The sequence below is a fragment of the Gallinula chloropus genome, assembly GCF_964237585.1.
Source record: "Gallinula chloropus genome assembly, chromosome: Z".
NCBI lineage: Eukaryota > Metazoa > Chordata > Aves > Gruiformes > Rallidae > Gallinula > Gallinula chloropus.
In genome coordinates, this window is record NC_140089.1 from 4,031,473 (window position 1) to 4,042,356 (window position 10,884).

Sequence of the window (10,884 nt, forward strand, 5' to 3'; positions counted from 1 at the left end):
CCAGGGGGGTGTGGAGTCTCCTTCTCTGGAGATATTCCAGACCCATCTGGATGCTGACCTGTGCGACCTGTCTTAGGGACCCTGCTTTGGCAGGGGGGTTATACTCAATGATTTGTGGAGATCTCTTCCAACTCCATGATTCTGTGATTCTGTGGTCTGCATTACACAGTAAGTCTGTTTGAGGAGCATCAAACTGTCTTATCAGGCATCGCAATACTGTTTATATGAAGAATAACACTGACTCCTCGCTTCAAACTCAGAAGTTTAATTTCTTTTTTTTTGCATTGAAAGAGCTTGCAATACTCCCTGTTACCTATGTCACCCCCTTTCCCCTTTTTTTCCTATCAGCTGCTGCTCCCCACACCCATCTGCATCATTCCCAGGCTCTGTGCCCCTCCACTTCCCTCAGCTCGCCCTGCTGCTTCCAGCTTTTATTGCTCTGCTATTATCATCTCAGGCACCTTTTTCACTTTCCTCATGTCTCCCTAATTTATGCTGTGCTCTTACTCTCACTTTGGTACGAGCCAGGATCTGGCAGGAACCAGTGGAAAAACTGAGCACACGCTTGGGTGCATTTGGGACTGTGCAGAGAGTTTGCTGAGCTTGATCAGACTGTGTTGGGCTTGTGCCTGGCCCTTCAGACGCCTGGCTGCAAGGCTCTGCACGCTACGGAAGATGTAGAGGGCACTTGCAGGTGATGTTCTGGGGAAGGAGGGGAGAAAAAACCCAACTCCACAGGAATATCATCTTCCCTGCAAACCAGGAGAGGTTTTCTGGGGGAAAGATAAAAAGTGCCTGAGTTGCCAGATAAAACACAAAGGGGTATTGAAGTGGTGATCTGGGCAGGCTTCTCCATGCCAGCCCTGTGTGCTAATCACCCAGAGGCCAAGTCACAATGAGGCAAATAGTGAGCTGGGGATGTTTAGCCTGGTGAAGAGGAGGCTGAGGGGAGACCTTATCACCACCTACAACTACCTGAAGGGAGGTTGTAGAGAGGTGGGCGACGGTCTCTTCAGCCAGCTGACAGGAGATGGGACAAGGGGAAACGGCCCTAAGCTGTGCCAGGGCAGGGACAGATTGGACATTAGAAAAAAAAAATTTACTGAAAGAGTTGTCAGGGCTGGAACAGGCTGCCCAGGGAGGTGGTTGAGTCACCATCCCTCGGTGTGTTCAAAAAAGGTGTAGATGAGGTATTTAGGGATCTGGTTTAGCTTAGGATGGGAACGGTTGGACTTAATGATCTTCAAAGGTCTCTTCCAACCTTGTTATTCTGTGATTCTGTGAAATATTTATGGTTTCAGGAGATAAGGAAGCTGATAAAAGATGTTGCATCACTGTAATGACAGATTCATATTCACACTGTCCACACTGGACTCCTGGGAAGCTGGACCATGCTCCTCTCTGTGTAGTTCTGTAAGTTTTAACAGTACCAAGTGTCCTGTATCCCCAGACAGAGACACAGACGTGGAGTAGTATGAAAAACATTTCCTATCTTTATCTGTGAAATGGTGTTTCTAGGTGAAGGTGACCAAAGGCAAGCACTCTTCCACCACCTCAAGTTATGACTGTAGTCACAAAAATCCTGCAATTATTTTTTCAGCTGCATCTGTAAGATTTGCTGGGTAAATAGAAGAAGAAAAGCCTCTGAAATTCAAAGTCCCTTTGGGTGTCTCAGGCTGGGCAACTGGGAGACCGCAGCTCTTTGAGCACTAGATTAATTCGGAGTGAAATGAGATTATAAAAATAATAACAGTTAAAAAAAAACAAATTACAGAACATGAAGTTTTGTTTCAGGTTCTTCCAAAATCACTGTGAGAAGTGTGTGCTCCGCACGTCCCTCCAGCTTTGCCTGGTGCAGAGGGGGCTGGAAGGGATGCAGCCCCCGTGGCTGTCTTGGGGTGCTTATGTCAGTGAAACGGCGTGGGCAATGGTTTGTATAAAAGGTGCAAAATGAAACGGAGTTATGTTGTGCCACCTCCCATGATGACCGTTCATCCTCTTTGATGGTCTTCCTGCCACTTCAATCGCAGAAGCTATTTAAATCTTTGGGGCATTTTAACCTTCTTCCCCTTCTCTCAGCCACAGGAGAGATCTCCCATGGCTGCTCACCCTCCTGACTACTTTATTTTATTTTATTTTTTGCTTTCAAGGCTACATTTTTTGGCCAAAGCTGTTCTTTGTGTGTTGCTCCTCCATGAATCTGCCTTATGGCTTTTCGCTGGGGGACTGGCACTGACACATATTTCCTTCCAGCAGCATTCTGTTCAATTAGTGCTCTATGACAGGTTGTGGTCCCTACTCAGCAGCAGCTGGGGAGTAGAAACATAAGCCTGTTTTTTTGCTTGGTAGCCCTACAGAGGCTTCTTCATCAAGATCTGAATCTCTGGTGAGCAACTGAATCTCATTCTCCCTCTCATTTGCATTTTATGCCTAGCATTTTACTTTGCATTCATCTATATTTATGATACATCACAGTATACAGGCAACTCCTTTCAGAGCAATTTTCTTGATGTCATTAGCCTCGCTGGTAACTTGCTAAATGAACAGCGAAAGGGTTTAGGAGGATTCAAATAACAATTAGATAATTATGTCTACAAGAACAACATGACATTTTGTATCTAGAGAAGGGAGCAGAAAAACGGTGCCGGTGACATGAGCAGAAGCAGCCAGTTTCAGGTGAACAGGCAAAAGTTATAAATGATTCTCTAAACCAGCGAAGTCCCACAAGGCCCTGCACATCCCTTATCTGCCCAGAGGGTCCCAGCTCTCCGGATTCGCCATTCCTTGCTCTCAACATTTCCCACTCTCCCTGACACTTCAAGGCCCTCCAGGACACATCTGCTGCCTCTGCGCCTCAGAGCTGCCTGCCCTTCTCAGCTAAACCCTCCAGCACACTCTGCTTTGCAGTTTTGAGAGATGACAATGACCCAAATGGGTTGGGAGAGGCCACGGCTCCTTACCAAAGCTCCATGTGAGCTACCTCAAACATGTTGCCTTGCGCTTGTCATGGGACTTGCACGATACCCATTACTTGCTTAAGGCAAATTAAGTGGGACAAAGGCAATACATCATAGCTAGGCATGCGTTTCGAGACCGAGTTTAAATGCCTTTACAAGCAGAGCAGAGCTGGCTGTATTGCAGTCATCTGCAGTGGAATTGTAACTACAAACCCGCTTGTTTGTGAGGGACCCCTTGAGAAAAGTCACAGCAAAGGGGCATAAAACATCAGCAGACATGGCTTTGCAGGACAGGAGAAGACTGCTAGCACGTTCTGCTGTGAAAATTAAAGGAAAATAGGAGCAGCTCATCCATTCTTCAAAGGCTGTATTACAAATGTGAAACAGCTAGAGAAAAGTTGACTTAAATCCAGATGTGAAACCTGGGGAAAGTGCTCTGCCATACAGAAAGCTGATGCCTCAGGACATCATGTCCTGTTCTGGGCTCCTCACCATAAGAAGGACATTGAGGTTCTGGAGCATGTCCAGAGAAGGGCAACCAGGCTGGGGAAGGGACTGGAGGGCAAATCCTCTGAGGAGGGGCTGAGGAAGCTGTGGGTGTTCAGCCTGGAGAAGAGGAGGCTGAGGGGAGACCTTATCACCACCTACACTGACCTGACAGGAGGGTGCAGAGAGGTGGGCGATGGTGTCTTCAGCCAGGGGACAGGAGATGGGACAAGGGGAAATGGCCTCAAGCTGTGCCAGGGCAGGTTCAGATTGGACATTAGGAAAAGGTTCTTCACTGAAAGAGTTGTTGGGATGTGGAACAGGCTGCGCAAGGAGGGGGTTGAGTCACTGACCTTGGGTGTGTTTAATGGACGGGTAGATGAGGTTTAGCATAGGGCAGGAATGGTTGGACTCGACGATCTTAAAGATCTTTTCCAACTTTGTGATCCTCTGTGTGATCGTAACCTGAGGGGTGTAAAGAAGGACACATGCACTGTGGTGCAGCAGCATCTTAGAGTGGAGGACCTGAAGGTGGGCTTTCCCAAAGGGAATGTGTCTCGTCAGGGAAAATATTAATCTTCATCCATCCTTGCAACTTGGATGCTGGAGCTGCAACTGGCTTTCTTCAGAGGGAAGCAAAGCAGGTTGTTCCTCAAACGGGAGCTTACTTCAAACTGTAATTGACTTTTAGAAACAGGTAGCTAAAAGATACAAGCTGGAATTTGCTTTGCCAAGGCTGTGAAGAAATTTAGTTTTCATATCATGTCTGTTATGAAAATGCCTGATGTCAAATTCTGAGTGGTCAATGCATTTTGGGTATAAAATCTTTTAAAAGATACAAGTTAAGTTCATAATGTAGTTGGCCGATATGTTCAAATGGATGGACCTGTTTCCAAGCTCCTGTGAATCCCTCAAGGACAATCCTTCATCACCAACCTATTCTCTGAATTCAAGAGCATTTGTATGAAGTAATGAGGGTAAGCACAGCCCACGCATGGTAATATGTGTGTGTGCAGCTGTGCAGGTGACAGCACCCCTGTCACCAGGAAACGTCCCTGGTTAAGATCTGAGTGCAGGGACATGCAAGGGAGGAACCAGAGAGCAAAACCTCCAAGTTCAGCAGTGTCTGCTAGTGGAGACTGATTTTCATAAAGGTGTTTAGTTTGTCAAAGTCAAACGAATTCCCAGGCAGAATTTCAGAAGCACCTGAAAAAGAGCCCTTGAGAACTTTCTGAGATGCTTGACTTCAGATGAATATACACAAGTTTTTCACAATATGGTCTACATGGTTAAAGAAGTTGGCTGTCATTCCTAGAGTGTTCTTGAGGTCAGAGCAGAATAATTAACAGGAGATAGTCCTTTAAGGGTGGTCATCAGCTAAAGTATAACACCACATAGCAAGACAAATGCTGTCAAGCCAGATTCCCCCTAGTCCAAGGGTAATTTGGAAGAAAACTTCTGAACCCTTTGCATGTGCCCAGGGAGAAAAAGCGGATTAAAACAGTAGTAACACCTCCCCTCTCCTGTCTTTTTTCTAAGGGAAATGCAATTCAAGACCAGGTCCTTCTTTAGCAGATGGAATGAAAACAAATAAAATACATCTCTGCTTTTAATATGGAGGATATGATATATATGATATATATTATATACATTATAGATATATATAACTCTACCACTCTCTACAACAGAGACCTAAAAGTATAAAAGAAAAATTAGTATAATTTATCCAAGGTTTTCCTTCTATTTAGCACATCACACTGCACTGATTATTGAAATAATGGAATAAACCTGGTTTTCTTGCTTGCTTGCTTGTTTTGAAGCAGTTGAAATGCCATTTAACCAAGCATTACCGCAGCTTAATCTGACTGCCACAGAACTCATCTGGCTATAGAATTTCATCCAGCAACAGTTGAGGACAAGTTTGTTGCACAACAATGGGGATTAGAGGTTTATGTCCTAAAGACGTGCAGAGAAACAGTTGTTTTTTGAGGTTAAGGAGCCATTGTATACATCTTGCAGTTATTATGACACTTGGTACGACTGACCTCTTTCTGGAGGATTCTCCAAAATTGAACAAATTAACAGCGATGAAGAAATGTTGCTTTTCCTACGTTTTGGCCAGAGAAGTGGAAACAAAAGGAGAATAAGGGTGATTTGGGCAGCATTGAGAATAAAATGAAGAGCTCCTTTGTCCCCTTCATGTCCTTTAAACTTTAAACCTCCATTTATGTCACGATCTTCTGTTTAGATGTTCAAGATCCTGCCAATGTACGTATGGCTGCTACGCTCAGCCTGAATTCTCACTAAATTACACCACGGTTTCTTGGCAGAAGGCTCGCATCTTCCACTATAATTTCATGAAAAACCAGAGTGTACTGCTGCAGCGCTGCCAAAGTCACAAATCAAGCAATATGCAAGGTGCTGCAGAATTATGAAACTGTTGTAACTACAGGCAGATGAAGGAGAGAAAATGTCTGGGGCTAAGTTCACTGAAGGAGTGGGTTTGTCCATTCAGGACATTTCTCTTTTTGTTTTTCTTCTCTTCTGTGGTGCACGCTAGCAAGATGTTTGTGCTTAGGAAAATTAAGCATAAATTCTGACATATTTTCATAACTCCAGAAGCTGCAGCTTTAAACAGCACATCAAACAGCACACCACGAACAATAACGTTGTAAGCTGCCAGTGCTGACGACGGTACCCAAACCTTAACCAGAAACAGTAGCATGGCTTAGATTTCTTGTAAAAGACGTGTCTTCCATCTGAGGAGCGTTAGTTAAAGGTTAGACAGCCATAAGTGTGACAAATATGTCCTTGTTTTAGGCAGTTGCATTGAGGGCTGAACATCTGCAAGTGGTGTAGCAAATAGAATACGTCTGACAGACTAACTAATTTACCGCAGTTAGTCCAGGAAGATTTTACATTCAGATAGATGAAGTTTCTGTATAATATGCAATTTACTGACGAAATGCCCTAAGAGGAAACTCTGTGATTCGGTTGTGCCTGTTGAGCAGTTGCCAAATAGCTCAGGTCCTTAAATAATCGGGCCAAATTTCCAGCTGATGTAAATTAACGCACATCCACTAGTGTCAACGGAACGATTTCCATTTACACCAGGAGAGAATATAAGCATCTGTGTTTATTCATGCAAAATAAATGATTTCATGGAATAATTACAAAACAATTAAGCCTGCCATTTATTGGCATCATATAACCACACGCCATTCTGTATACCTGCAAGTACAGGCAGCAACGTACCGTGAGTATTCAAGCTGAATATCGGGCTGAATTCATAATAGATAACTAAAGCAGCAGTGACACCATTCCCTGTTGAAATGAAATTTAATGAGGATGATGGAGGGAAATAATTCTGCAATCTACCTTTCTCTGCTCTTAATTTAACCAGCAGCTGAATGCTTTGTGCAAAGTTACAGCTTCTTAGTCAACTGGCTATTTATCTTTCCACCTTTTTTTCATTCATGGAGAACATGGCACGAGTTAATTCTTACAGATAGCCCACTGTAGAATTGCTTTTAGACAAAACAGACAGATGGACTCTCTCTTCCCTGAAGCCTTGTTAAACTAATAATCTATAACATTCATCCTTTAACTTTTAATTGCATTTCATCAGCTAGTGTCTCCTAGCTTACACTTCAATTGTAAACTACAGGTTTATATTATATATGTGTACAGGACTCCTCTGTTGAAAATCTCAGTGGGTTTTGGTTCTTCATCTGTGTGGCTGTGATTCAGCATGGCAGGGGTTAGCTCTTAGATGCCACTGTACTCCAGGGAATTGGTAGTGATGATTAAGTTGAGAATCCCAGCCCTGATAATTAGCTCAGAGATTCTGTATCTGGATATGTGCTGTGAAAAGGAGAAAAAAAAAAAAAAAGGAGAAAAAAAAGGAAGGAAAAGAAAAGAAGAGATTTTTAGAGCAGTTAGCCCTAAGGAGCTGGCTTGCCACCTGTCTCAGATTTTATACCTGCCAGCAGCTGGTTGGTCAAACTAGGTGTTTACTACACAGAGTGGGCATGTTTACTGTCTTCTCCTTATTTAGTGGTTTAATACGATGCTTTCTGAAAGATGGAAAAGGAAAAAGGGTGATGGGGTAGAAGGAAAGAAGGGAGGGAGGGAAAGAAGGAAAGGAGGGAAGGAAGGAAGGAAGGAAGGAAGGAAGGAAGGAAGGAAGGAAGGAAGGAAGGAAGGAAGGAAGGAAGGAAGGAAGGAAGGAAGGAAGGAAGGAAGGAAGGAAGGAAGGAAGGAAGGAAGGAAGGAAGGAAGGAAGGAAGGAAGGAAGGAAGGAAGGAAGGAAGGAAGGAAGGAAGGAAGGAAGGAAGGAAGGAAGGAAGGAAGGAAGGAAGGAAGGAAGGAAGGAAGGAAGGAAGGAAGGAACTGTCAGCTATTTGAGTCAGATCAAAATTTGATCCCGCCAAAATGATGAACAGAGCTCCACTGAAAACAGCAGAGTGGTTAATTTCTCTGGTGGAGAAGAATCAGTCCTTTTTGTACAACATTGCTCTGCTCTCATTCTGGAGGTGATCTTACTCAACACAAGTCACATTTTTTCCACCCCTCTCTCTTGTATGTCCCCATCTTTGCTGAATGGAGTAGGACATCAGACGTGCTGTATTTAGAGTAAACTTGTCATGCACAGGAGCATTTTACATTTATTTGTAGACTGATGGAAAAGATGAAAAGATGGCAGTAACATCTTGCATGTTAGCAAACAAAGAGAATTTGCCTCAAGGTGAACAAACTTTAGAGGTACAGTCATTTATTTGCATATGGACTACAGATTAAGGCACTTCTCTTTGAAATATTCGTGGAACACTTTAATAACTAGCAGGTCTTGAGTTTCCATGCCAGCACAAGAAGTACTCAGGGCTATTATCTAATTCTTGAGGTTTTTATGCCTAGGAGGTATTGTGAAGAGAGGATCTGGGTTAAAATGTGCTTCTTTAGAGAGGAGGAACAGGACATTTTGCCCCGTGTTGGATTCCTCCAACCGAAGTGTTTATTATCAAATTTAAACTGTTTGTGTAACCATTCAATTTTTGTTGTTGTTGTGGAAAGATTTCTTCTAAATGTTGAGCATACAGCCCAAGAGTCAATAGAGATGGGTCCTTCAAGCAGATCAACCAACAGAAGAGAAGTCTGGATAAAATCTGAATCTAAACAACTCCTGACTGCCCATAGGTGGGTATGCAATTATCTAATACTTTTTTTTCCTGTCAAAAAAAAAAAAAAAAAAACCCAAAAACAAACCCACCATGATTCAAATCTCTGTTGTGAAGTTGGGTTCTGAATTGTTCACACATAAACTCAAGAGTGACCTGGACTCTTTTGCAGGTAGACCAGACATTAAAGTGCTTCAGTATTTTGAAAACTGTGGTTTTTTCAGATTTTTTCTACAAAGGTGCATGTGGCCCAATTAAATTGTGTGCTTTCCTCTATCCTCTAGACCTCATCCCAAAAACAATAGAAGTACTGGTATGAAAAGGTGATGTGAACAGCTACATAAACATAAACATACTACATAAACAGTGCTAGTGGTGGTTGTAGCATTAGTGTAGACGTTTTTGAGCACAGGACATGTGGCATTATTCATTCTTACAGGCATATGCATTGGACAGTGTGTAAATAGTCAGGGACATTTGTTTATAAAAGAAAAAAAAATTAAAAACCCAACAACTCCTATAACAAGACAAGAAACCCCATATTACAAATAGATCATGGGGATTTTTTTTTACAAAAACCCATGTTAGGAGGCACTCTGGGAGGAAATTTCTGATATGCCACACACCTGAAACAAACTATAGCCTATCCCAAATCATGGTAATGGACCCAAGTGTGCATGGGCTTCTTCTACACTTTTGTAGCTAAAACAGCACAAAGGCACATCCACTCAAGCTAGCAAAGGAAAATCTATTGTTCAGAAAAAAAAAAAATTAAAAATGGCAAGAGTTCAACAAAACATGAAGAGTGGTGAATTATAAGGAATGACGGAGGTTCTTCTCATTGTAAAAATATGGAAGATCTAATATAAAGCCTGCTAATTCAATGTAAAAACCACAAATGAGTGAAATCAGGCCTTTGAGAACTGAAGAATGATATTGCCCTCTGATGCCTGGTTTCCTATGTTTTCTCATTCATCCAGACTGAATCGTGCAAACAGAAAAACAATTGGTTCTGATTATGAAGACTGTATATGTGGGACTTCTATTCATTTCAGCAAGAATTAGATGCATACAACTGAGACCATAATCCGGTCCCTGACATTTAAAAGGCCACAGGCCTCTAATTTTTCCCTGCTAAAATCTGTGTACTTTTAAATACTGTAAAATTTATATCCATGGATTTTAATGAGGAAAGGCACCATATAAATTCTGAGCAATCTTTTCAAGACATTTAAATTAATTTCTGGAACAAAAGATGTAAACCAAGAGAGTTTTTCTGGATCTAGCTTTCACAATAATATGGATAATTAATCTTTCATTCCAAAATTTCTCTGGGGAGAGTGGTAAATGGTTTTCATTTGTTGCTAAACATCAATCTTAAATGACTCTAAAGACTGTGCCTTGATTTGTCATGCAACATGCTGTATATTCTTAATCTGTTGAATGAGGACATCGCAAGCCATATTTTAAAGACATCACGCAACAATATCCCTTCAAAACAAGGGAATTAATGCAATTTTCTGCAATTCCCTTTCTTCTTGCTAAAGCTAGATGATACTAATTGTATATCAATGCTGCATTAAGAAAAATTCTGACTTAAAATTTCTTCAGACCATGTAATCACGAACTCCAGACAAAACGTCCTGGAGTGTTGTTTCTCTTTTAGCCCTTTCATCTTGTGAGCTGATTCAGATTTTATTTTCATTTGTACATTTGAGGCTGAAGAAAAGCTAACTGGCTTCACTTAATAGATACTTGACTAATATCTGTTAAAATGCAATTAGATAGCACCCAACATGCAAAAAGTGGCTGAGAAAATAGAAATAGTAAATATTTGAAACTATATACCGTTTTTATTAATGCATGGACAGCACAGGAGAATAAAAAGACAATCACAAGCTATTTTTCTGGCCTGAACTGAGTCTGACTATAATGTTTGGTCTCTGGTTTTCAACAGAAATGTGAAAATAAATGGAAGATATCTGTGACGGATGATTCTGTTGAGACAAAGAGGTAAATCACTTTTATGTATTGAGGAAATTCTCAACACATGGACTGATCAATAGTGGTAATAATATTTAAATACAGAGAAAGTGTAGTTTGAGATTGTTCCCCAAACTCTTCTTGAGATTGTTCCCCAGTCACTTCTCTGTGAGAGGAGAGGAGAGGAGAGGAGAGGAGAGGAGAGGAGAGGAGAGGAGAGGAGAGGAGAGGAGAGGAGAGGAGAGGAGAGGAGAGGAGAGGAGAGGAGAGGAGAGGAGAGG